At 39.2% G+C, this 27802-nt stretch overlaps 1 long non-coding RNA gene across 1 annotated transcript in view; it reads left to right on the top strand.

The window, feature by feature from the left end:
* LOC148164891 (uncharacterized) overlaps positions 1-21442 on the top strand; it is a 79322-nt gene extending 57880 nt beyond the window's left edge. The window contains exon 3 of the long non-coding RNA XR_015767788.1: positions 21304-21442. This is a non-coding gene — a long non-coding RNA (uncharacterized LOC148164891). The remainder of the gene's footprint in view (positions 1-21303) is intronic.
* Positions 21443-27802: the final 6360 nt, after the last annotated feature.

The raw sequence follows: 27802 nt of genomic DNA on the forward strand, positions 1-27802 counted from the left end.
CAGATTAGGTATTATAAAATGCCTTTCCCCCACTGAATAATGAATAAAGGTCAAACCCATTAGCACAGTACACAGGCCTTTAACAGGCTCCCTGCAGCCCCAACCTGTAGCCTCAGCTCATGCCATCACCTCCCTTCCCCTCCATGCTGTCATTTCAAGTTTCTTACTTTATATATTTTCTCCTGTTCTCATTTTCTGAAAGGCCTTCCTTCCTCACCTGCTTCAGGCAGAATTGTGTGCCTTGTATATATTCTCCAATAACTTCGCATACATTATGCATTCCTTAACACCTAATAGTTTTTTCTTAATACTTATCATAGCTCATATGTATATAGTCATGCAATTATGTAATATTTGTCTTCCCTACTAGACTGCAAGCTCCAGAGAACAGAATTCAGGTCTGATTTATGGTACTGTATCCTTAGTGCCCCACAGGTGGTAAGCGCTCAATACATATCTGTTGATACCAAATGTTTTAAAAATATAAGAGGTAGGGTGACATGATAGTTAAGATTGCTGGCTCCTTTGTCAGATTACCATAAATTCAGGTTCCAGATTCATCACTTACTTCCTGGGTCACCTTAGGCAAGTTTCTTAAATTCTCTCTATCTCTTCTCGCTCATCTATAAAATGGAAATAATAGTATTTATTTTGTAGGGTTGTTTTTAATTGGAAATGAGAAAATATATATGCCATGCTGAAATATTATGCCTACCTTTTGGTAAGCACCCAACAGTTAGCTATTATTTTAATTGTGCTTATTACTGTAGGTAGGAGTCTATGTGTCTGTCTCCTTGCTAGAGCATCCACTTTTTTAAGACTACATCCAACATCATTAATGATGCCAGGGCCTAGCCCGAGGCCCAGCATGTCATAATTGTTCGATAAATGCTTATTAAACTCCATTGTTGTCAAATTTGAGCAATGTTACGTAAAACTAAACCACTAGGATAGCTTGGTAATAGTGACATGTCTTCACAAGTTTTGAAGTCTTTTATTAAATTTATAATTATTTAAATTATAATTTATTTTATAGTTGTTTAAATTAATAGCTCTCAATTCTATCATTTATTATGTGCTTACTCTATTCCAGGCACTAATGGAACATGAATTATCTTATTTAATTTCCATAACATCATATGAGGTGTAGGTTTTTAATTACACAGATGAGGCAACTGAGCCACAGAGACGTTAAGGGATTTGCCCAAAATCATGTAGCTGGCAATAGTGAGAGATAGAGTTCAAAGCCAGTCTCTTCCCTGTAAATGAATATGTCCTAAAACAAAGTATTTGCTTATACTTACAATAATGGAAATGGTTTTTAACCCATTGAGGATGTGCATTTTACTAAACCCAAATAGTTAGCAAATAGTTAGTAAACCCAAATAGTTAGTAAACCCAAATAGTAGTTAGTAACACGTTTTGTCACATTGAGCAGTGCCCTAACAAAGGAGATTTCCTGCAAAATTCAAGAGACCTCGCTGACTCCAGGTCTTTTAGTTTCCAGGCGGCTTGGCGGACAAGTGTTCATTAGTTTGAGTTTGGCAAGAAGAGTGCAAAACATTCCATAGCTTTTCTTGTTTATAGAAAGGACAACATTTTTTTAAAAAGCTTGAATTATAAATAGCATTTGCTTTATCCCTTTAATCATTGTTGGCAGTCATGCACACAACACAGAATGATAAATACATGCAAATGCAGATGTGCTGTCCTGCTCACCAAAACAGCACCTTCAGAAACAGCTTTAGGGGCGCCTGGGTGGCTCAGTTGGTTAAACTGCTGCCTTCAGCTCAGGCCATGATCCCAGGGTCCTGGGATCGAGCCCTACATCGGGCTCCCTGCTCATGCAGGAAGGCTGCTTCTCCCTCTGCCTGCCGCTCCCCCCGCTCCTCTCTCTCTCTCTCTCTCTCTTTGTGTGTGGTATAAGAGGGTTAGTTTCATTCTTTTGCATGTGGCTGTCCAGTTTTCCCAACCATTTATTGAAGAGCTTGTCCTTTCCCCGTTGTATGTTTCTGATTCCTCTGTCATTAATAAATTGACCATCTATGCATGTGTTTATTTCTGGACTCTATTCTGTTCCATTGTTGTCTGTTTTTATGCCATTACCACACTGTTTTGTTTACTATAGCTTTGTAATATAGTTTGCAATCAGGAAATGTGATACCTCCAGACTTATTCTTTCTCAAGATTGCTTTGGCTATTTGGGCGGCTTTGTAGTTCCATACATATTTTAGGATTATTTGTTCTATTTCTGTAACAAATGCCATTGAAAGTTTGTTAGAGATTGTATTGAATCTGTAGATTGCTTTGGGTAGTATGGATATTTTAGCAGTGTAGATTCTTCTAATCCCTGAGCACGGAATATCTTTCCATTTATTTGCATCTTCTTCAGTGTCTTTCATCAGTTTTCAATGTACAGGTCTCTCAGCTCCTTGGTTAAGTTTATTCCTAGGTATTTTAATCTTTTTGATACATATGATTAGTTTCTCTTTCTGATGGTTCATTATTAGTATATAGAAATGCAACTGATTTTTTTATATTGATTTTGTATCCTACTGTTTAACTGAACTAGTTTATTCTAACACTTTTTTGGTGTAGTCTTAGGGTTTTCTATATATAAGATCATGACCTCTGCAGAGATAGTTTTACTTCTTCCTTTCTGACTTAGATGCTTTTTATTTCTTTTTTTTTTTTTTTTTTTTGGCCTAGGTGCTCTAGGTAGGACTTCCAGCACTACATTGAATAAAAGTGGCAAGAGTGGGCATCCTTTTCTTGTTATTAAAGGAAAAGCTTTTAGCTTTTTGCTGTTGAGTATGATGTTAAGTTGGGCTTATTGTGTATAGCTTTTATTATGTTCAGGTATGTTCTCTCTATACCCATTTTTTAAGAGTTTTTGTTATGAATCTATGTTGAATTTTCTCAAATGCTTTTTCTTTGTCTATTGAGGTGATCATATGATTTTTATCTTTCATTTTGTTAATATGATGTAGCACACTGATTTGCTAATGTTGAGCCATGAAGCATTCCTGGAATAAATCCCACCTAATCATGGTGTATGATCTTCTTAATTAATATTGAATTCAGGTTGCTAATATTTTGTTAAGAATTTTTTGCATGTATGTTCATCAGGAATATTGACTTGTAATTTTCTTTTCTTGTAATATCCATGTCTGGTTTTGGTATCAGGACTTTCTGGACTTGTAAAATGAGTTTGGAAATGTTTCCTTCTCCTGTTTTGGTGGGGAAGGATTGGTACTAATTCTTCTTTAAACATTTGGTAGAATTTACCAGTGAAGCCGTCTGCTCCTGGACTTTTGTTTATAGGGAGGATTTTGATTACTGATTTAATCTTTACTCCTTATTAGCAATTGGTCTGTTCAGATTTTTTTTTTTTTTAAGATTCTATTTATTTTTTGACAGAGAGAGACACAGCAAGAGAGGGAACACAAGCAGGGGGAGTGGGAGAGGGAGAAGCAGGCTTCCCGCGGAGCAGAGAGCCCGATGTGGGGCTCGATCCCAGGACCCTGGGGTCATGACCTGAGCCGAAAGCAGACGCTTAACGACTGAGCCACCCAGGCACCCCCTGTTCAGATTTTCTATTTCTTCATGAGTCTTAGTAGGTTGTATGTTTTTAGGAATCTATTTCTTCTAGGTTGTCCATTTTGTTTAGCGGGTAATTGATCCTTTGTATTTCAGTTGTAATGTCTCCTCTCATTTCTAATTTTGAGTCTTCTTTTTTTCCTTTGTGAGTTTAGCTAAAATTATCTATTTTGTGTGTGTGTGTGTTTTGTTATTTATTAACCATCTCTGTTATTCAAATCATGCAGGCAGAACTCAAATGTATAGTAATCCTATTTTTTCCAAAAATTCTAATATTTTATCCTTATTGTTGGTTTACAAACCTTATCCATGCAAATAACTATGGTTTATTTATCCCATAAGATTTATAGGTGAAATTAGAAGTTGTATATTTTGTTTATCTTTTCAAAAAGCTAGCTATTAGTTTCACTGATCTTTTCTATTACGTTCTTAGTCTCTGTTTCATTTATTTCTGCCCTGATCTTTGTCATTTTCTTCCCTCTACTAACTTTAGGTTTGAGTCTCACTTTCAGTACATGAGTACCAACTTCAGGTCAGCCCTCATGTTGCTGGCAGTAGTGCCACTCTCTCCAGTCTTCCACTCTTCCTCTCTTTTAAACAACTGTTTCATACTTCCTCCTTGATCTTTAGCCTCCAGCATTCCTCTTTTCACCCTTCACTCTCAGATAATGACCTTACTTTCTATTTCATGGAGAACACGAAGAGAGAATATCCACCTATTCCCATCCTCACATCCACTCTGTACCTGCCCCCATACCATGTTCTCTCCTTTCTTCCAGTCACAGGTATGCTAAGCTTGCTCCTGTCCAAGAGCAGCCCTCCACCATGAACCAGATCCCATATCCTCACACCCTCCCCAGCACTCTACTCCCTGAATCCTTTCCTGCCCACCTCCCTCTGCTGGGTCATCAGTTTTTCATCTGTCTACTGAATCATTCCCATTAGCATAGAAATATGCTGGAATATTTCCCATCTTATTAAAAACAAAAACCCTCTCCCGGGCTCCTGGGTGGCTCAGATGGTTAAGCGTCTGCCTTTGGCTCAGGTCATGATCCCAGGGTCCTGGGATCGAGCCCCCCACATCAGGCTCCTGGCTCAGCGGGGAGCCTGCTTCTCCCTCTGCCGCTCTCCCTGCTCATGCTTTCTCTTTCTCTCTCTCTCCCTCTCTCTCTCTCTCTGTATCTCTGTGTCTCAAATGAATAAATAAAAGCTTAAAAAAAAAAAAAAAACCTCACCCTTGACTCCACAGCCGTCTCTGGCAATCACCCATTTCCTAAAAGAACTATATGAGCTTGCTATTTTCACTTCCTCTTCTCTTTTCTTCCTGGACCCACTCTAATCAATCCCACTATGGAATGAAGCAGCTCGTGTCAAGTGACGCCACATTGCCAAATTCAGGGGTCAGTTCTCAATTTTCTTTCTTTTTTTTTTTTTACTGTGTTAATCACCATACATTACATCATTAGTTTTTGATGTAGTGTTCCATGATTCATTGTTTGCATATAACACCCAGTGCTCCATTCAGTATGTGCCCTCCTTAATACCCATCACCAGGCTAACTCATCCCCCACCCCCCTCCTCTCTAGAACCCTCAGTTTGTTTCTCAGAGTCCATCGTCTCTCATGGTTCATCTCTCCCTCCGATTCCCCCCCCCTTTCGTTTTTCCTTTCCTGCTATCTTCTTCATTTTTTTTTTAACATATAATGTATTATTTGTTACATAGGTACAGGTCTGTGACTCAACATTCTTACACAAATCACAGTGCTCACCATAGCACATACCCTCCCGAATATCTATCACCCAGCCACCCCATCCCTCCCACCCCCCACCACTCCAGCAACCCTCAGCTTGTTTTCTGAGATTAAGAATTCCTCATATCAGTGAGATCATATGATACATGTCTTTCTCTGATTGACTTATTTTGCTCAGCATAATACCCTCCAGTTCCATCCATGTCATTGCAAATGGCAAGATTTAATTCCTTTTGCTGGCTGCATAATATTCCTTTGTGCGTGCGTGCGTGCGTGTGTGTGTGTGTGTGTGTGTGTGTGTGTGTGTGTGTGTCGCATCCTCTTTATCCATTTATCTGTCGATGGACATCTTGGCTCTTTCCATAGATTGGCTATTGTGGACATTGCCGCTATAAACATCGGGGTGCATGTACCCCTTCAGATCCCTACATTTGTATCTTTGGGGTAAATACCCAGTAGTTTACGCAATTGCTAGGTTGTAGGGTAGCTCTATTTTCAACTGTTTGAGGAACCTCCATACTGTTTTTCAGAGTGGCTGCACCGGCTTGCATTCCCACCAACAGCATAGGAGGGTTCCCCTTTCTCCACATCCCTGCCAACCTCTGTTGTTTCCTGCCTTGTTAATTTTAGCCATTCTGACTGGTGTGAGGTGGTATCTCATGGAGGTTTTGATTTGGATTTCCCTGATGCCAAGCGATGTTGAGCACTTTTTCATGTGTCTGTTGGCCATTTGGATGTCTTCTTTGGAAAAATATCTGTTCATGCCTTCTGCCCATTTCTTGATTGAATCATTTGTTCTTTGGGTGTTGAGTTTGATAGGTTCTTTATAGATTTTGGATACTAGCCCTTTATCTGATATGTCATTTGGAAATATCTTCTCCCATTCTGTCGGTTGTCTTTTGATTTTGTTGACTGTTTCTTTTGCTGTGCAAAAGCTTTTTATCTTGATGAAGTCCCAATAGTTCATTTTTGCCCTTGCTTCCCTTGCCTTTGGCGATGTTTCTAGGAAGAAGTTGCTGCAGCTGAGGTCGAAGAGGTTGCTGCCTGTGTTCTCCTTTAGGATTTTGATGGATTCCTGTCTCATATTTAACTCTTTCATTCATTTTGAGTCTATTTTTGTGTGTGGTGTAAGAAAATGATCCAGTTTCATTCCTCTGCATGTGGTTGTCCAATTTTCCCAACACCATTTGTTGAAGAGACTATCTTTTTTCCATCGGACATTCTTTCCTGCTTTGTCAAAGATGCGTTGACCATAGAGTTGAGAGTCCATTTCTGGGCTCTCTGTTCTGTTCCATTGATCTATGTGTCTGTTTTTGTGCCAGTACCATATTGTCTTGATGATGACAGCCTTGTAATAGAGCTGGAAGTCTGGAATTGTGATGCCACCAGCTTTGGTTTTCTTTTTCAATATTCCTCTGGCTATTTGGGGTCTCTTCTGGTTCCATACAAATTTTAGGAATATTTGTTCCATTTCTTTGAAAAAAGTGGATGGTATTTTGATAGGGATTGCATTAAATGTGTAGATTGCTCTAGGTAGCATTGACATCTTCACAGTATATATTTTTCCAATCCATGAGCAGGGAACGTTTTTCCATTTCTTTCTGTCTTCCTCAATTTATTTCATGAGTATTTTATAGTTTTCTGAGTACAGATCCTTTGCCTCTTTGGTTAGATTTATTCCTAGGTATCTTATGGTTTTGGGTGCAATTGTAAATGGGATCGACTCCTTAATTTCTCTCTCTTCTGTCTTGTTGTTGGTGTATAGGAATGCCACTGATTTCTGTGCATTGATTTTATATTCTGCCACTTTATTGAATTCCTGTATGAGTTCTAGCAGTTTTGGAGTGGAGTCTTTGGGTTTTCCACATAAAGTATCGAATCATCTGCAAAGAGTGAGAGTTTGACTTCTTCTTTGCCGATTTGGATGCCTCTGATTTCTTTTTGTTGTCTGATTGCTGTGGCTAGGACTTCTAATACTATGTTGAATAGCAGTGGTGATAGTGGACATCCCTGCCATGTTCCTGGGGGAATAGTGGACATCCCTGCCTGACCTTAGGGGGAAAGCTCTCAGTTTTTCTCCATTGAGAATGATATTCGCTAGGGTTTTTCATAGATGGCTTTTATGATATTGAGGTATGTACGCTCTATCCTTATACTCTGAAGAGTTTTGATCAAGAAAGAATGCTGTACTTTGTCAAATGCTTTTTCTGCATCTATTGAGAGGATCGTATGGTTCTTGTTCTTTCTTTTATTAATGTATCACATTGATTGATTTGCGGATGTTGAACCAACCTTGCAGCCCAGGGATAAACCCCACTTAGTCGTGGTGAATAATTCTTTTAATGTACTGTTGGATCCTATTGGCTAGTATTTTGGTGAGAATTTTTGCATCCATGTTCATCAAGGATATTGGTCTGTAATTCTCCTTTTTGATGGCGTCTTTGGTTTTGGGAACAAGGTAATGGTGGCTTCATAAAACAAGTTTGGAAGTTTTCCTTCCATTTCTATTTTTTGGAACAGTTTCAGAAGAACAGGTCTTAATTCTTCTTGAAATGTTTGGTAGTATTCCCCTGGGAAGCCATCTGGCCCTGGGCTCTTGTTTGTTGGGAGATTTTTGATGACTGCTTCAATTTCCTTAGTGGTTATAGGTCTGTTCAGGTTTTCTATTTCTTCCTGGTTCAGTTTTGGTAGTTTATACACCTCTAGGAATGCATCCATTTCTTCCAGATTATCTAATTTGCTGGCATAGAGTTGCTCAGAATACGTTCTTATTATTGTTTGTATTTCTTTGGTGTTGGTTGTGATCTCTCCTCTTTCATTCATGATTTTATTTATTTGGGTCATTTCTCTTTTCTTTTTGATAAGTCTGGCCAGGGGTTTATCAGTCTTATTAATTCTTTCAAAGAACCGGCTCCTAGTTTCATTGATCTGTTCTACTGTTCTTTTAGTTTCTATTTCATTGATTTCTGCTCTGATCTTTATTATTTCTCTTCTCCTGCTGCGTTTAGGCTTTATTTGCTGTTCTTTCTCCAGTTCCTTTAGGTGTAGTGTTAGGTTGTGTATTTGAGACCTTTCTTGTTTCTTGAGAAGGGCTTGTATTACTATATACTTTCCTCTTAGGACTGCCTTTGCTGCATCCCAAAGATTTTGAACAGTTGTGTTTTCATTTTCTTTGGTTTCCATGAATTTTTTCATTCTTCTTTAATTTCCTGGTTGACCCATTCATTCTTTAGTAGGATGCTCTTTAGCCTCCATGTATTTGAGTTCTTTCCAACTTTCCTTTTGTGATTGAGTTCTAGTTTCAAAGCACTGTGGTCTGAAAATATGCAGGGAATGATCCCAGTCTTTTGGTACCGGTTGAGACCTAATTGGTGACCTAGGATGTGATCTATTCTGGAGAATGTTCCATGGGCACTAGAGAAGAATGTGTATTCTGTTGCATTAGGATGAAATGTTCTGAATATATCTGTGAAGTCCATTTGGTCCAGTGTGTCATTTAAAGTCTTTATTTCCTTGTTGGTCTTTTGCTTAGATGATTTGTCCATTTCAGTGAGGGGGGTGTTAAAGTCCCCTACTATTATTGTTTTGTTGTCGATGTGTTTCTTTGCTTTTGTTGTTAATTGGCTTATATAATTGGCTGCTCCCGTTTTAGGGGCATCGATATTTACAATTGTTAGAACTTCTGGTTGCATAGACCCTTTAAGTATGATATAGTGTCCTTCCTCATCTCTTATTATAGTCTTTGGTTTAAAATCTAATTTGTTTGATAAAAGGATTGCCACCGCAGTTTTCTTTTCATGTCCATTAGCATGGTAAAGGATTTTCCACTCCCTCACTTTCAATCTGGGGGTGTCTTAGGGTCTAAAATGAGTCTCTTGCGGACAGCATATCGATGGGTCTTGTTTTCTTATCCAATCTGATAGGCTGTGTCTTTTGATTGGGGCATTTAGCCCATTTACATTCAGGGTAACTATTGAAAGATATGAATTTAGTGCCATTGTATTGCCTGTAAGTTACTGTTACTGTATATTGTCTGTGTTCCTTTCTGATCTGTGTTACTTTTAGGCTCTCTCTTTGCTTAGAGGACCCCTTTCAATATTTCTTGGAGAGCTGGTTTCGTGTTTGCAAATTCCTTTAGTTTTTGTTTGTCCTGGAAGCTTTTTATCTCTCCTTCTATTTTCAACAACAGCCTAGCTGGATATAGTATTCTTGGCTGCATATTTTTCTCATTTAGTGCTCTGAAGATATGCCAGTCCTTTCTGGCCTGCCAGGTCTCTGTGGATAGGTCTGTTGCCAATCTAATGTTTCTACCATTGTAGGTTATAGATCTCTTGTCCTGAGCTGCTTTCAGGATTTTCTCTTTGTCTCTGAGACTCCTAAGTCTTACTGTTAGGTGTCAGGGTGTTGACCTATTTTTATTGATTTCGAGGGGGCTTCTCTGTGCCTCCTGGATTTTGATGCCTGTTTCCTTCCCCAAATTAGGTAAGTTCTCTGCTATAATTTGCTCCAATATACTTTCAGCCCCTCTCTCTCTTTCTTCTTCTTTGGGGTCCCGATTATTCTAATATTGTTTTGTCTTATGGTATCACTTATCTCTTGAATTCTGCCCTCATGATCCAGTAGTTGTTGATCTCTCTTTTTCTCAGCTTCTTTATTTTTCCATCATTTGGTCTTCTATATCCCTAATTCTCTCTTCTGCCTCATTTATCCTAGCAGTTAGAGCCTCCATTTTTGATTCCACCTCATTAATAGCCTTTTTGATTTCGACGTGGTTAGATTTTAGTTCTTTTATTTCTCCAGAAAGGGTTTCTCTAATATCTTCCATGCTTTTTTCAAGCCCAGCTCGTATTTTTAAAATCGTCCTTCTGAACTCTAGTTCTGACATCTTACTAATGACCATATTGATTAGGTCCCTGGCAGTCAGTACTGCCTCTTGTTCTTTTTTTTTTTTTTTTTTTTTTTGAGGTGATTTTTTCCATCTTGTCATTTTGTCCAGAGGAGAACAGATGAATGGGAGAACACAATGCTAATAGGGTAACAAAGACCCCAGAAAAATATACACTAAACAAATCAGAAAAGACTTTCCAGAAGGTGGTCGCTTTTCTGTGCAGAGTTGCTGCTATTCTTTTCTTCGATCTCCTGTTGAGTTCGTAGATGTTTAGAATGGTTGGATCCCTATCTAGCTGAGTTCCTAGGATCAGACAAAATTTAGGTCTCCTACTTCTCCTCCCCACCCCCCAGTTTCAATTTTCATCCTCTTCACCCTGTCAGCAGCATATGATGCACTTGATCACACCTTCCTTTATTTTTTTTAAATTTTTTTTTAAAGATTTATTTATTTGCGAGAGAGAGAGAATGAGAGAGAGAAAGCACATGAGGGGGGGAGGGTCAGAGGGAGAAGCAGACTCCCTGCTGAGCAGGGAGCCCGATGCGGGACTCGATCCAGGGACTCCAGGATCATGACCTGAGCTGAAGGCAGTCGCTTAACCAACTGAGCCACCCAGGTGCTCCCACCTTCCTTTTTTAAATAACAGTGTTACTGAGATATAATTTATATACCATAAAATTAACTCTTAAAATTAGAGTTCAGTAATTTTTAGTATATTTACAGAGTTGTGCATCTGTCTACATCATTTAATTCCAGAACATTTCATCACTCCCAAAAACAAACCCCATCCCCATCTGCAGTCACGTCCCGTTGCTCAGTTCCTGGCAGCCACTGAGCTACTCTCAGTCTCTGTAGATCTGTGCGTTCTGGACATTTCATATAAATGGAATAATGTGTTCTTTTGTGTCTGCATTCTTTCACTTAGCATAATATTTTTGAGATTCATCGATGTTATAGCATGCATCAGTATTTCATTCGTTTTTATAGCTGAGGAGTATTCCATTGTACAGATAGACACATTTTGCTTATCCATACATCAGTTGATGGATGTGTGAATTGTTTTCACTTTTTGACTATAATGAATAATGCTGCTCTGAACATTCATGTACAAGTCTATATGTAGATATATGTTTTAGAATTGCTGGATTACATGGCAACTGTATATATCCCTTCCTTGTTGAGACCCTTTCCCCTTGCCTTTCAGGACATTCTTTGTTTTTCCTTCTCCTTCACTGTCCATTCCTCAATCTCTCTGGGTCTTCTCTCTCTAAGCTCAGCATACTCTGGATATCAGTTCTTAGTCTCATCTCCTCCCTTCTCTGTTTAGATTCACTCCCTAAGTGACCTCTTCTAATTACTTAGTTTTTAAATACCAATTACTGATAGATGACTCCCAAACTTGTATTTTCAGTTGAAGTTTCTCATCTCCAACCACTATATTCAACTCCCTATATGACATTTACATCTCTCTATGTTATATGCATCTCAAACTATGCATGTCCAAAGTTATTAAAGTTTTTAGCATGTTCAAAGCTATAAACTCCTGGTTTACCCACAAAATCTGTACCTCCTGCTATCTTTTCTAACTCCATGATGGCAGTTTCATCCTTTCAGTGCTCAGACCAAAAACTTTGGCATCATTCTTGACTCCTGCTTCCCCATGTCCAGTGCCTCAGCTAATCCTGTTGCCTCCACATTCAGGATATAACCAGAATCTAAAGTCTTCTCCCCAGCTCCTGGATTCAAGCCACGAGCATCTCCATGACTTCCTAGTTGGTCTGCTTGCATCACTCTGACCCTTCTACAGTCTTTTCCCCCATGCAGCAGTAAGGACCCTTTTAAAATGAAAGTCAGACATGTTACTTCTCTCCTTATCATCTTTCCATAAATTTTCTATTTGCTCAGGGTAAAAACCAAAGTCTTTAAGTATACATGATCTGGGCCCTCTGCTACATCACTGACCTCATCTCTTGCCAATGTTTGTATTCATTTAGCTCCAGCCACAGTGACCTCCTTGCTGTTCTTCAGACTTGGGAATCATGCTTCTTCCTCAGGACTTTGCTCTGCTCTTTTCTCTATCTGGAATGCTCCTCCCCAGACATCCTTTTCAGACACGGCTTTATTTATTTATTTATTTTTAGGTCTATGGTCAAGACTGCTAAGGGCCTCCCAAGAGCTATTCTGCCTCCCTTCCTTGGCTGGGTACATTGATATACAGCTATAAGACTACTTTCCCTAACTTCCCAGGCAGCAGTGTGTCACCATGTGACTACATTTTAACCCAATAAAGTAAGCAGTTGGGTTTTCCTTTAAGGTGGGCCATGCCCCTCTGTGGCCCTCCCCTGGCCATCCCTGCATCCCACCATGTTTGTAACACAAACCCATGAGGGCTCCTGCTTTCCTAGAACTTATGTCTGGTTAGGAGGAAAAGACAACAAATAAATAAACATAAATTTGTTTATACATCTGACCTACAGTATGTCAGATGACATTATGTGCAGTGGTGATAAAGAAAGCAAGGTCAAGGTAAAGGGGAGTAGAGCATAAAGGAGAATATTATATAGTGTCAAAGAAGGCTTTACTGATAAAGTAGTATTTGAGCAAAATGTTGCATCAGTTTGGATTAGGTTTCCTTGCATATAAATAAACCCCAAACAACATCAACTTAAACAAGATAGAAATGTATTTTTCTGAAATAAACGAAACCTTCACATCAGGCTGGGGCTGGTGATGAGACTCTATGAGGTAGCTTACAACTCCACACTGTTGCAGTGTGCTCCTGGCGCAAGGTGTTGCCATCTGCTTTCCTTCTGGGTCACAGCAGGCATGTGGCCTCCCTGAACTACCACTGATCATTCCGTTTGCCCTGGATTTTACATGTTATTACTTTACTTTTCACTGTCACTTTGGCCAGGACAAAGGTTTTAATAGCTGACTTTCCCACTATCTATACAATCTTGGGCAGCTCATTTCAGTTCTCTGAATCCCTGGATTTCATTTTTGAAATAAGGCAATTGGAGTAGATCTCTCTTCAGTTCAAAAACTGGGTGGTTTTTTGTTTTGTTTTGTTTTGTTTTGTTTTAAGATTTTTTTTATTTATTTGTCAGAGAGAGCCCGTCTGAGCAGGGGGCAGTGGGGCAGAGGGAGAGGGAGAGGCAGGCTCCATGCTGAGCAGGGAGCCCGATGTGGGGCTCGATCCCAGGATCCTGGGATCGTGACCTGAGCCGAAGGCAGACGCTCAACCAACTGAACCACCCAGGTCCCCAAAACTGAGGATTTATTTAGAACCCCAGGTTCTAAAATAAACATCTAATTTCTTAATTTTCCACCTAATTTTTCTTATATAAACATGAAACAATATGACCAGCTATAATCAAACAATTCAGTTAATGTTCATTTAATTTAATCTTTTTTGCCTTAACATTTATTTTCAAAACCGTCAAAGAGAAACTATTTACTTCTTGGCAAATTTAAAAACTTCGATTCAGCAGCACATATTATTCTAAGGTGTTTTATTGTTGTTGTTTTTAATACACCTGCCCAGCATCCATCTCAGAGATATTCTTTGAGACTGCGAAGTGGAGTGGTAGGATGAATTTAGGTAGGTGTACTTTTTAAAATCTCCAAAGGATATTCCATTGTGCACCCCTGGGTAAGAACCACTGCTTCACAGCATTCCTTCTAGTGTCCGTAGTATCCCTTTGGAATAAGCTTCCAGAACATCCTGTTTTAAGGCCCCATCACCCTGCTTAATCCTGTCCTCTAAATTAGCAAGAACTTGAAGCCAAAAGATTGCATTTGGGATGGGATGATAAACGTTCTCATTGCTTGATCATTGATTTTGATAATTAAAAATAAATGATCAAAAATTTTAAGCTATTTTTATATTGCTAATAGAAGGAAAATTTATGAAAGTCTTCTATCTTAATTCCTAAACTGCTCAGTTTGCAGTTACTTCTGCCTGTTTTTTTCCCTGATAAAAGACCTGAAGTCAGGGATGTGAATGAGTAACTTTGTAAAACAGCAGTTGGACTGTGTTGATGTGAAGAGACCTCAGCTTACTACCATGTACCGACTTCCCTGTGAGCATCTTAAGATGAGACTTCCTTGAGCCCATGTCCCAGGATACCTGGCTCCAAGTAAAAGCTTCCTGCCCTGTCTTCCCATTTCCATACCATAGCTATTTTTAAAATTAACTTACAAGTTTTGAAAAATGAATATAAATGAGTCTAAAACAAGAGTATTGCTTACACAGGGGAATTAATGTGCTTTATGGTATCAACTGATAATCTGTCAACATTTCAGTGTTCCTGGGAGGAAGGTAGATGATATCATTTAGTTTGGTCATTCATTTGTTCATTTACTACGTAGCTATTTAGTGGTTGCCTTCTGTTTGCCAAGTGCTGTTCTAGGAGTCAGGGCTACAGCAATTAACAAAACAGACAAAAGTCTCTGCTGTGATAGCACTTACTTTTGCAGAGGAGGTGAGGAGAGAACAGTTGGGGGAAACCAGGTGCTAAGGGTTCTTGCTTGGGCCATACTGCAAACCTGTAATTGATCTCATCTATTTCACAGTACATTTTTTTTTTAATTGTAAAGTTTCTGTCTTTTTACACAATTTTGCTAACAAAGTTAAACTGATTTTATTCTAAAGTACTAGAATTTAGAGCAAGATGAAATTTTAATTAGTTATAACTTTAACACTGCCTCATTTTTACAAAAAAGGGAAAGATATGTACAAGAAACGAACCCCCCAAAATTTCTTAAAGCATATTAATAACTTTCTCAGAAAACAGCCTGGAACATCAATTAGCACTGTAGCTGGCACATAATAGATTGGCCAAATTATCAGGAGAATTGTAGCCATTTAGTAAACAAACCTCACCTTTGAAAAACAAACTTGGACATATTTATTAAAAACAAAGGTTTTTCTCACACTTAGAGGATTTTTTAAAGTTTTTTTAAACTAGAAATGTCTTTTTTTTAAGATTTTATTTATTTATTTGAGAGAGAGAATGAGATAGAGAGCATGAGAGGGGAGAGGGTCAGAGGGAGAAGCAGACTCCCTGCTGAGCAGGCAGCCCGATGCGGGACTCGATCCCGGGACTCCAGGATCATGACCTGAGCTGAAGGCAGTCGCTTAACCAACTGAGCCACACAGGTGCCCAAAACTAGAAATGTCTTGGGTCGCCTGGGTGGTTCAGTCATTAAGCATCTGCCTTCAGCTCAGGTCATGATCCCAGGGTCCTGGGTTGGAGCCCCACATCAGGCTCCCTGCTCAGCGGGGAGCCTGCTTCTTCCTCTCCTGCTCTCCCTGCTTGTGCTCTCTCTCTCTCTCTCAATCTGTCAAATAAATAAATAAATAGAATCTTAAAAAAAATAAACTAGAAATGTCTTTTTAAAGAAATTGGAGCTGAACATCTTGTTTCTGGTACTCCATTATGTCCCCATTTCTTGTTATGAAGAGTGTGAGTTCAGTGAGCTTGAAGGAAGGCAAGAGGCTCTGCTCTCTTCCAAACAAATGGCAAGTAGAGGAGGAAAGTGATCAAGGAAATGAGGCAGTCTACTAAACTTTCTTTAGGAAGTCTAAATGTTAAAAATTAACTTTTCAGATTTCTTCTATCACAATTTCCTTCATCATTGGAACCTTGATTGTGGTTTTCTGCCTGGTTCCAAACATCTCTCAAAGTACCTGATGATGAAAAGAACAGACTGACAGGTTTTGTAATTTTGAAATGCAAGCACAGCAACTGACCAGTACTTAGGGTGACTCCTAAGACCAAAGTAGTAGTTTTTTATGCTTGAACTTTAAAAAATGTATTAATAAGACCATTTTAATAGCGTTCTAAATTGTTATTCTAAATTGTCCTGCGGTTGAGGAGGGGGCTAAGACGGCAGTGTAGTAAGAGGACCCTAGGCTCTTCTCATCCCTCAGTCACAACTTAGATAACTCTCAAATCATTCAGAATACCCATAAATTTCCCTACAGTTGATTCACAGGCACATTACTTTTCTGGGAAGAAACTTATAATAAGCAGGGAACGCACTCCACCTACACAAAGAAAAGAGAGTTTCACATTTGAGAGACAGGTCCCTGTCCAGTCAGTTGAGCTCCTTCTCCTTCTGACTCACCTGCTAGCCCTTTGTTTCAGTCCTGCAGGGCAGACAACTCCTACCCTGCACTTGACTGGGGCAGAGAGCGCCTGTACTCAGGATTTACTATTGTGCCTTCACTGACGGGTTCATATGGATAAATGTTAAGTTGAGGCACATTATTTTTTAATGCTGTTAGGACACTGACTATGTCAGTGTATCAGGGTAAATCAGAGCTTTGTTCCAGAGACATGTTTTTCCGGTGCTGAATTTCTTGTTCAATTTTTAAAGATGAAATCATGTTAAAACATTTGTAGTGTTTACTGTGACAGAATTTGTTTTTTGGCCTTTGAAATTTATTCATGTCTGTTTTAAGTATGGTGATGACCTGAGTTTTATTGGAGGCATATAACTATGCATTTTTGTTTGCTAAATGAGCTCACACTATATTATATATCATGGCACAATTATTTCAGTCTCATTAAAAACTTTAGAGACATTTTAATGATTAAATGATCCTTCATCATATAGATGTGCCATAATTACAAAATACTTACATTTTTTGGCCTATTATAAATGAAAAATATGAATACATTTTCCATATAGTTTTGTCCTCATATCTGATTCTTTCCCCTATGATTATACTGCTAGAATTGTTCAGTAGATGCCAGAGGGATCAATTTAAAGAGAATTTTAACTACTAATGCCAAAAAAAGGGAGGAAGAAAATGGTTTGCATTATGGGATGTAATGTGACTTTCATCCAAAAGCGCCTTTTCTTCTTGCAATTCTAATGTTTCGCATGTAAGCCAAGTACAGAAAGTAGTGGTAAGCACAAGTACTGAGGCCTGACTCTCTGGGTTCATAGCTCTGCCACTTCTCAGTGGGAAAGATAACTCACGTTCTTGATGCCTCAGTTTCCTCATTGGTGAGATGGTAATAATAGTCCCTGCCTCTTTGAGTTGTTGTGACAGTTAAACAGATTAATTGACATAAATCTCTTGGAACCATGCCTAACACAGAGAAATGTTCACTAAATCTCTATAACAATAGCAACAACATCTAAGAGAATATTTCCTAATTTTACATTGTCAGAAGTTACTCTTGTGTTTCTATTCCCATGGCATCTCAAAATCTAAAGCAGCTCAAATTCCTTGTGTTAGTCTGTTCCATGCCTGCAAATACCTGCATGGAATGTGCTCTTTTTACAATCCCTGGGGTTCTTACTATTTCAGTGGTACACATAAATCACACAGCATGTGCATGGATCCTTAACTCAGTCAATGGCAGATTGTTCTGAGCAAAATGTTTTCTATAGATGGTTTGGGGGCGTTGATAGTTTTCACCTCCAAGAACCAAAGTTATCATGGAGAAATCACAAAAATAGAGCAGCAAAATGTGGTGTGAAAAATGGGTATCTCCAGTGGAAAGAGAAAGCCGGCCACCCCTGTCAGCATCCCAGACCATTGGTCGTTTGCCTACTGCAGCCACACATCATGAGGGAGGCTGCAGATGGGTCTCTCCAAGCACATTAGCTCCATTATTGGAGTAAGACTTTTAGTCCTATTTGGAGTCCCTGCCCCACAGAGCTTGGCTGAACCTCATGGAATCAGGAACAGCCCTTGATTAGACAGAGCAGATCTAGGTGACCTCCTTGGCCCATTTCTTCTAACCTGTCTGGGCCCATTACATCTTAACATGCCAATTGGCAAAAAAGGGAGCGTGGAACCAGAAGAAAAGTACAAGCTACATTGTAATAACATGTATCCTTGTATCCTTGGCCTTGGATGACTGAGGTCCTATTCCTCCTCAGAGAGTTATGATGAAAGGAGCCTTGAGTACCATCTCAAAGTCAACCACTGAATTTTACACAATCTGAGATGGATACCCAGAGCGTAAAAATAAAACTATCCCTTCTATCTACCCAACAAGGCCAAGGCTCAAATCATGTGTTTCTAAAAAGCTTAATTCCAGCTAAGGTAAAGGAAGTGATCTCTTTCCTTTTCTCAAAGTTCATACTTTTGTACTAAAATTAATAACATCAGTAAGGTAGCAGGTTTTAAAATTTTATCACTCTGTTTTTCCTACAGTCATTTCTGTAATGAAAATGTACAGTCCTCAAGGTATACATTCAAGACTGTTAATCCCCTTTAAAAACATGCATTCCTTTTAAAATATGTATGTAGGTATGTATGTGTGTGTGTGTGTGTGTGTGTGTGTGTGTGTGTGTGTGTGTATGCACTATAGTTCTAGTAGTCTTAACAGTTCCTGAGCTATTTTTTTCTAACAGTTTTGTTCTCTCAAACTTCATGTGGTATTTTCATGTTCTGTGCACAAGTTCAGTTCTTTGTACTACTTTGGTATATATTAATTAGGAGTTTATATTTTGAAGTTCATGATTAATGATAGTCATGTCTATTTTATTTCTGTAGAGATTAAATCATCACAAAAATATACTTTAATAATGTAGCTGATGTAGTTTCTGGTATCTGAGTTTTAAGTGATTTGCATTATGTAGTCTATTTTAATATAAACTGACAAAATGGAATCAGTTGCATATTGCCTTTTTACCTTAGACTATTTCTCCTCTGTGTAAACTATTGAATTGAATTTAGAACCCCCAAATTATCACTGAACCTTTTAACACCATGAAATATTGCCAAACAACTGCTCTTGTATTGGTTTTAATATTGAGAGAATTAAGTCTGGGTATGAGATTTTTTTTAGCTAACTAGTTTGAAATCTTACTGCTTTTTCAGTGTGTTTATTTTTCTTGCCTACTCTTATGAAAAATAACCACATGCAAAAGGAGCCCCTTTATGAAATATATAAATAGTATATATTTGTACTTTTCAGATGTTCTCTTGCTGCTTATCTAAATATTTCTTTTTTTAAAAAGATTTATTCTAGAAAGGTAGAGAAAGAGTGAGCACAAGCGGGGGGAGGGGCAGAGAGAGAGGGAGAGGGAATCTCAGCAGACTTCTCGCTGAGCCTGGAGCCCAATGCCAGGCTCAATCCCAGGACTCTGAGCTTATGACCTCAGCAAAATCAAGAGTTGGACGCTCAACTGACTGAGCCACCCAGGTGCCCCTAATATTTCTTTCATAAGTAATCTTAGCAAATATCTCAATGAACTATAGAGGTCATAATTTAAAAAAAATTTTTGCCTTGTTTTCCTTGATTTTTCATGATCTTATAAAAGTTCTACAGAGAAATGCATTGGAACAATTTATTAGTAATCATCAGATTTGGGCAAATTTCCCATAACAACAATGTTAATAAAAGCTAGTTTTTACTGAGTGTTTACTTTGCTCTGTGTTAAATATAACTATTTGCTAAATTATTTTCAAATGTTATTTTTATGTAATCCTCATAGAGGTATGAATTTATTAAATATTTATGTTTACAATTATCCCTGTATTATTTTTTTTAATTGCCTGTTATCCTAGTTTCTTGGTCAGTCACTGTCTTGGGAATATCTTGTAGTTGAAGACTGTATTGTCTGACAATAAGTATTAATGGTTCAAAACTTTGCTAAACTTGATGGCTCAAACGTTAAAAATAATAATATATGTAAGATGAAGAGAGGGACAGGGGAGAGGGGAAAAAGAGGAAGAGCGTGAGACAGATTATAGTCTCCAGGCATCTGGTTGAAGCCATATAACCTAGAAATATAAAACAACTAAGGTGAAGGTATCAGATGACGTGAAATCAAGTGTAGATTTTGTGGTGGTGTATTATAGGAATTCAAAGTTGGGAAAGGTTATTAAGACCTGAGGTTAAGGGGCGCCTGGGTGGCTCAGTCGTTAAGCGTCTGCCTTCGTCTCAGGTCATGATCTCGGGGTCCTGGGACCGAGCCCTGCATCGGACTCCCTGCTCAGCGGGAAGCCTGCTTCTCCCTCTCCCACTCCCCCTGCTTGTGTTCCCTCTCTCGCTGTGTCTCTCTCTGTCAAATAAATACATAAAATCTTAAAAAAAAAAAAAAAAGACCTGAGGTTAATTAGAGAAGCTCTGTGGGCAGTGGATTCTTATCTCAACCTCAAAGGAAGTTAAGATTTGGTTTGGTCTTAGGCAGTTGGTGAGTAGCCAGTGATGAACAGATGACATTCCAGTTGAAGGACAAGCATAAGAAAGCTTAGAGATGAGAAAAGGCTTTCAGTATCATAAATACACTTGATCCAAGGGTTTCAATCTTTCCTGAAACTCTTACATGATTTTTATACAATTTTAGGATAAGGACATGGGTTGTATTCACATTCTTTCTGATCTAATATAAAAGCATGAGGGTATTTCTGGGATTGGAGGGAGCACATAACTTCTGATAAGAGACGTCAATACACCAGTGTTCATTTGGCACTCTGTGGCCCATGCTTCCAGAGATATAAAAGAACTTAAAAAGGTGGGTTTTTTCCTAGGTATTTCCTTAGTTAAAAATGTATTAGGCCATACTTTGCCCTATAAAAGAAGATTACAACAGAAACTATTAGCGAACTGGTGTGTATTTTACTTGATAGTAGTAAATATTTCTGGATGCCTTTCTGACATTGGCATCCTTCATTTCAGTGGTTCTCGGCCCTTTTTTTTCCCCTGCCTTTTTCTATTTCTTCTTTCCTTCACTCCAAGTTGCCAGTCAGATATACTCTCATAATCTGTCATTACACAGAATGTTATTCTGGCGGGGCAGGGGGAGGGGGGCAGGTGAGCCTGGGGAAGATTTGCATGAGAATCCAGGAGAGGGACGTGGGCTGTGTATGGTTTGAAAGTTCTCATTGGAAGTATTGGTTTCTCCCCTTCCCTGTGCCCTTTGCCATTTGACAGTTCTTTTAAGTATTTTAAATTCTATACTAGGTTGATATTTTTCTAGAATATTATTAATAGGTTACTAATAAATCAGAATAAATCATCTTCAATAATCTAATTTGAAAGATTTTTAAAATCTCTCTTTCTCTCTCTCTTAAATTTTATTTTCTAGATCCCCAAATCCAGGAGTGAGGGATCTATTCAGGCCCACAGAGTTCCACAACCAGAGCTATGTGATGGCGTTCCTCAGGTCAGCCTGTGGCTAAGTCGTAGAAAACCCTGCTGGGATGACGTGAATTCAGCAGAGGTTGCTAATGTCGCAAAGTTGGTATCCAGGTTGGCATGTTTCTTTTGTTTACATGTTATATGTTGTATTGTCTACTCTGATGTTTAGGCCCCCATGTTTTTGACTAAAAGTTCTTATCACTAAAAGTGTTTGTGGTTTGTTATATTTTATTTACATTTATTTTTTTGTTTGTTATTTTAAGACAGATTATCTAGTCGATTGGACTATGCTAGGCCCAGAGTTAAAAGTTGCAAGAATTACTTTTTGGTTGCCTTTTCATAGTATGTTCAGTGGCCAATATTATTTGCAATTAAAATAGACTTCTGAATTGTTACTAGGACCAACTGTCACTAACACATTTTGAATATAGCCTTTTAGCTATTATGTTGCAAATTATGCCTGAAAGCAAACCTCTTTGGTATACTTGAAGAAGGCATGCAGTTTTCTTAAAATAGGTGAGATGGGTCTGAATCTTATTAACTGCTAGCATATAGAATTTTTCCTTTTAAGAATTTTTAATCTTTCGTTATAACTTAAAACCTATTTCTTAAATCCATGACAAGACAGAGAGCTCTAGAAAACTGAAAGATATTTATGACATTAAACAGATAAATAATACAGTTAAGAGCGTACCACTTTGGATTGCATTATGAAAGAGGGAATTTCTGTAAAAGATGAAGAGAATTTAAATAGAAAGAAAAAGAAGGCCCCATCAGGAAGTATTTGGGAAATAGCAAACAGGTGTCATGTGGGGAATTGGTTGGAGTTAAGGCTGGGAAAATGGAGTGGCGCCAAGTCAGTGAGGACCTTGAATGTTAGGACAGGGGATGCAGCACTGAACAAAGCCAACCAGGGCCCTGTGTTTATGGACCTTATATTTTAGTGAAGGGGGCAATAGGAAAACACTTAGAGAAAAAAAAAAAAGCCTATGAAGATCATTCCGGCTCTAATAAGTGGGGGTATTAAGAAACTAAATCAGGTTAATGTCACAGACTCATGCAGAGACAATTTTAGTTTGAGTAGGCAGGGAAAGCCTAAGCTGAGATGTGAAGGAGGAGGAGTGTGTGTGTGAAGGTCAAGGAAAGTGCATTTCTATGCAAAAGAACCAAGCAAGGGACCTGGGCTTCATCCTACAGGTACTAGGAAGCCAGTGAAAGTTTCAGCTAAGTGGGGTAGGTGATGGGAACCATGATAAGTTGATATATTAGGCAAAGCAATCTTTTATCACTTGCAGGATCAATGGGACATGGAGAGTTTGGAGGAAGTTATACTATTGGTTCCTTCAACAGTTGTTAATCTTTATGGAGATCTAGTTGTGTGGCATCTACTTGCTGGGTGGTGGCAATTCAGACAATGAGAGACAAGTCCTGCACTTGGGGAGACAGAGGAAAAGTGAATAAAAATTGATATGATTATTAAGCACACATACACCAGGTGCCCATCATGGTCCAAGCAGTGGGAAATGGGCTGGTGAAAAAGTCCTAAGATTCTGGTGCTCTTAAAGAGCTTCCAATACAGGACACAGGGTGCTGTGTGGGGCCAAAGGAAGGGTAGAGACCACGTTGGGTGAGGAGGGTCAGAGAGGTTTCAGAAAGAAAATGCCTTGTGAACTAGCGCTAGTAGAATAAGTAGAAATTTCCTGGGCAGAGGGATCGAGATAAGGGTGCTCCTGGAAGAAAAAAGGCAGGTGCCAGGGCACACAGGGTGGGGAGGACAGCTTGGAAAACTGCAGGTGCAGCCGTGGGTTCGGGATGCCTGGGGTTGAGAACACAGGCGAGGCTAGAGGCGGGCTAAGAGACTGAGCTGAATAGATCAGATTGCGAAAAACTATCCCCCATACTAAAGAGTTTGGATTTTCTCTTGAAAATTACAGAACGTGATTGCAGGAATCTAAGGCGGCAAATGATCTAAGCAGACTTGGACTTTAGAGAAGCTCCTGTGGCACCAGTGCAGAAGGAGAGGTTAAGGGTGCTGGTGGGAGACCAGCGAGAAGGCCAAGCGGCTGATCCACTACCACCTGCCAGCCTCCGAGATGGGGCGGGCGGACAAGCCTGTGCTTTGAGGGAGGGCGGAGAACAGGCTATTGCTTCCAGGGGTGGACTCGGTCCAGAAAGGGTTGGGGTTGCTTTGTTTGTTTGTTTGACTCCATTTGGGGTATTATAATAATGACTGAAATGTAGGCACGGTTGTGTGTGTAACAGGCAGAGTCCACGGAGGGAAAGAAACTGATTTATAAGCTGGGAGGTCATGGAACAAGGCATCCGGAGGGAATTCAGAGACCAGGAAGGCAGGCTGTGCCCCTGGTGGGCCGCTGTGCCAAAGCGGGGAGGGAGGTGGCATGTGCAGTGCATAGCCCTCACCACTGAGGGGCAAGGCTGTCATCCTTGGAGGAACTGGCCTCGGGCAGGGAGGAAAGTTCCGAAAAAGAATAATGGACACAGAAACATTGGGCCTTTTTAAAGTTTTCTTCTCTAGTTTAAATATCAGGGCAAGTGGCTGGGGGACAAGAGGTAGTGTAGATGTTATCTTCCCAAATTACTTGGCAGAAAATTATGCCAAGAACGCTATATGTAAAACAATGAAAAGAAAAATGCAAATTTTAGTTGTTTATATCATTATTTTTATTCATCCAGTCAGAAAATGAAAGGGAAAAAAAAAAGGTTGTTGCTCCTAAAGGTAACAAGAAAAGAGCTTCCTGTTTGGAGAATGAATTGGTATTTCTGAGATACAAATCAAGAAGTGAGGGGGGGCGCCTGGGTGGCTCGGTCATTAAGCGTCTGCCTTCAGCTCAGGTCATGATACCATGGTCCTGGGATCGAGTCCCACATCAGGCTCCCTGCTCCGCGGGAAGCCTGCTTCTCCCTTTCCCCCTGCCACTCCCCCTGCTGGTTCTCTCTCTCCCTCTCTCTCTCTCTCTCTCTCTCTCTCAAATAAATAAAATCTTAAAAAAAGAAGTGCAATTATGGAGAGAAGGCACAGTTAATGTTGCTCTGGCAACTCTTTGTTCCTCTGGTCAGCATATCTCCAGTTGAAACAAATGTGCATTAATATTTACAAATTTTTATACACTTTCTAAGTTCATAAAGTACAGCCTTGAAGACTGACTCCTTCACACTTGGCAGCCTTAAAGATTTAGATAGAAACTTTGCTGCTCACCGTCATGCACTAGTGACTCATCCAAGTTCTCGTCTCTATCCATAATCTATAGTGTCCATGCAGAGATTTTACTTTTTGCATACCTCTTAATAGATTGTGAGACAAATTGTCAAAAGACAGGTGGAGATAATTAAAATAAATTTAACTGAAAATAAACTTTAAATCTTTTATATATCTTTGAAGTAATAGAATGAGTATTATGCCAATTTTCATTTCAAAAATGAACTTATGAGGTGGTTTCCATTTGTGGTTACTTTCCAGAACAAGATATTGGTTAGTTCATAAATTTTAAATAAATTAAAAGTGTGTGTGTGTTTCTACTTTTTTCCTTAACAGTTCATTAGTGGCACCAGTCTTAGAAAGATTGGCAATGTGTATTAAATATATTACAGTATGCCCATTATCTAATACAAGTTTTTTTTAAAAGATTTTATTTATTTATTTGTTTATTAGAGAGAGAGTGCACAGAGGGAGAGGGAGAGGGAGAGGGAGAAGCAGACTCCCCACTGAGCAGAGAGCCCAACGTGGTACTGGATCCCAGGATCATGACCTGAACTGAAGGCAGATGCTTAACCAACTGAGCCACCCAGGTGCCCCTAATACAAGATTTACTTTGGTTTATGAGCTTTTCTTTGAGGAATTGTCAAGAAGCATTTAGCTGGACTTTTCCTAGTATTGATCTTTTATTTTTTAGTTGCTCTTTGAAAAAGAAAAAAAAAATCAGCAAAATCTATTCTTGTTTGACCTATGATCTGGTGAGTTTGGTTTACTTTACAAAACAAAAAAAATCATTGTTTGCATTTTAATATCAGTGCACCACATACTTCATGGTTTGGTTTTCAGCAGAGTTACTGTATCAGTTAACAACCCAGAAAGAACCTTTGGTACTGAGATTTCCAGAATGGTGAAGTGTCCTGTGATTTTTATTTTTTTTTTTAAAGATTTTATTTATTTATTTATTTATTTGAGAGAGAGAATGAGAGAGAGAGAGAGAGAGCACATGAGAGGAGGAAGGGTCAGAGGGAGAAACAGACTCCCTGCTGAGCAGGGAGCCCGATGCGGGACTCGATCCCGGAATTCCAGGATCATGACCTGAGCCGAAGGCAGTCACTTAACCAACTGAGCCACCCAGGCGCCCTGTCCTGTGATTTTTAAACAACAGGTTAAGGCTGATTTCTCAGGCTTTTGAGGAGCGATTTTTGGCTAACAGTATGCTTTGATAATTTTGAATGTTTAGAGTTGAGGCCTTATTCAGTATTTTTCCCCAGGTTGTCTCACTTTGGTCTTTTTCTTCATTTCAATTCTGTATAGTCTCATTTCTTCTTAAGATGTAGTAGAAATATGAATTGTTACCAGCATGTGTTCATTATTTTCTAGTCTTCAGATGGTGGCAGCAAAAATAAAAGCAGAGAGAGTAACACACATAAAATGTGATGTTTTGTGAGTCGAGAGAAGAGCTGGATATCACTGCTTATTGGCTGATTTCTATCTTGGAACATTAGTCAGATGAATATCATTTTTTTCTATATTTCTATAATTGTCAAAAATTGACATTGAGGATATAGTCATATAAACAATCATTTTTCTAATCCTCATAGAATCTCTCACAATTGGAGTGATTTAATGAAAAAAGCTTACGGGTAAGTATCTCTTGATTTTGTTAGAGTTCAGTGGAATGCTCTATTTTATACTGAATTCTAAGCCAAAGACAGAAGTACTTAATTCAGTGAAAGCATTAGCTTTCTTTCTTTTTTTTTTTAAGATTTTATTTATTTATTTGAGAGAGAGAGAATGAGAGATAGAGAGCACGAGAGGGAAGAGGGTCAGAGGGAGAAGCAGACTCCCTGCCGAGGAGGGAGCCCGATGTGGGACTCAATCCCGGGACTCCAGGATCATGACCTGAGCCGAAGGCAGTCGCTTAACCAACTGAGCCACCCAGGCGCCCGAAAGCATTAGCTTTCTAAAACTCACAGCAGCAGTTACTAAAATACTGTTAAGAATTCCTTTTTTTTTTTAAGATTTTATTTATTTATTTGACAGAGACACAGCGAGAGAGGGAACACAAGCAGGGGGAGTGGGAGAGGGAGAAGCAGGCTCCCCGCGGAGCAGGGAGCCCGATGCAGGACTCGGTCCCAGGACGCTGGGATCATGACCTGAGCCAAAAGCAGACGCTTAACCGACTGAGCCACCCAGGCGCCCAAGAATTCTTTTTTGTAGGGGAGCCTGAGTGGCTCAGTTGGTTGAGCATCCGACTCTTGATTTCAGCACAGGTCATGATCTCAGGATTGTGAGATCCAGCCCCACATCAGACTCTGTGCTAGGCGTGGAGCCTGCTCAGAATTCTCTCTTTCCCCCCTCACCCCACCCTCTCTCTCCTCTTAAAAAAAAAAAAAGCTTTTTTGTAATTAAGATGTGTGTGTTACTAAAATTCACGGTAGACTGAAAAGCATAATTTCTGATCTGGCATGCCCACTTCAAAGGAGTCAATGCCTGTCCTTCTCCACAGTGTAAGTACAGTGTACAAGTTTGGTGGGTTAGAGGCACTCACAGAAATCAGAAGGTTATTGAACAAGTGCATCCCTTAAGCAAGGCTGGAACATGCCAGCTCCTTTCAGTGTATCTGATATTCTTATTCCTTTTAAAGATACTGAGGAAGAAAAACTGTAAACATTAACTAGTATGTTAAGAAGTAGGCCACTTAAAAATTTTCCTGGAAGGGGGCGCCTGGGTGGCTCAGTTGGTTAAGCGACCGCCTTCAGCTCAGGTCATGATCCTGGAGTCCCGGGATCGAGTCCCGCATCGGGCTCTCTGCTCAGCAGGGAGTCTGCTTCTCCCTCTGACCCTCCCCCTTCTCATGTGCTCTCTCTCTCTCTCATTCTCGCTCTCTCAAATAAATAAATAAATAAAATCTTTAAAAAAAAAAATGGCAGAAGTCATTTAAAAAAAAAAATTTTTCCTGGAAGGGGAAGTTACATATCCATGCTCAAAAAGAAAAAAGACAGATTCTATTACAGGTAACATTTGAGATGTTAAAAGAATTTGAAGCTTCAGGGATAGCCATCTTACTATCTGTTTCAACATGTAAAGTAGATAAGTGATCCTTTCATGTTCCTAGCACTGTATTTATTACTTTCAGAGTTTTTTTAATTTTAGAATTTAAATAGAGAACAGAATTAATATTTTTAGGTTTTTAGTTGTTAAATACTATTTATTGTAATGGTCTTTTTGA

Source organism: Eumetopias jubatus, unplaced genomic scaffold (assembly GCF_037043125.1).
Source record: "Eumetopias jubatus isolate StellerSeaLion01/CBP00866 unplaced genomic scaffold, mEumJub1_p1.0 scaffold_2, whole genome shotgun sequence".
Lineage (NCBI taxonomy): Eukaryota > Metazoa > Chordata > Mammalia > Carnivora > Otariidae > Eumetopias > Eumetopias jubatus.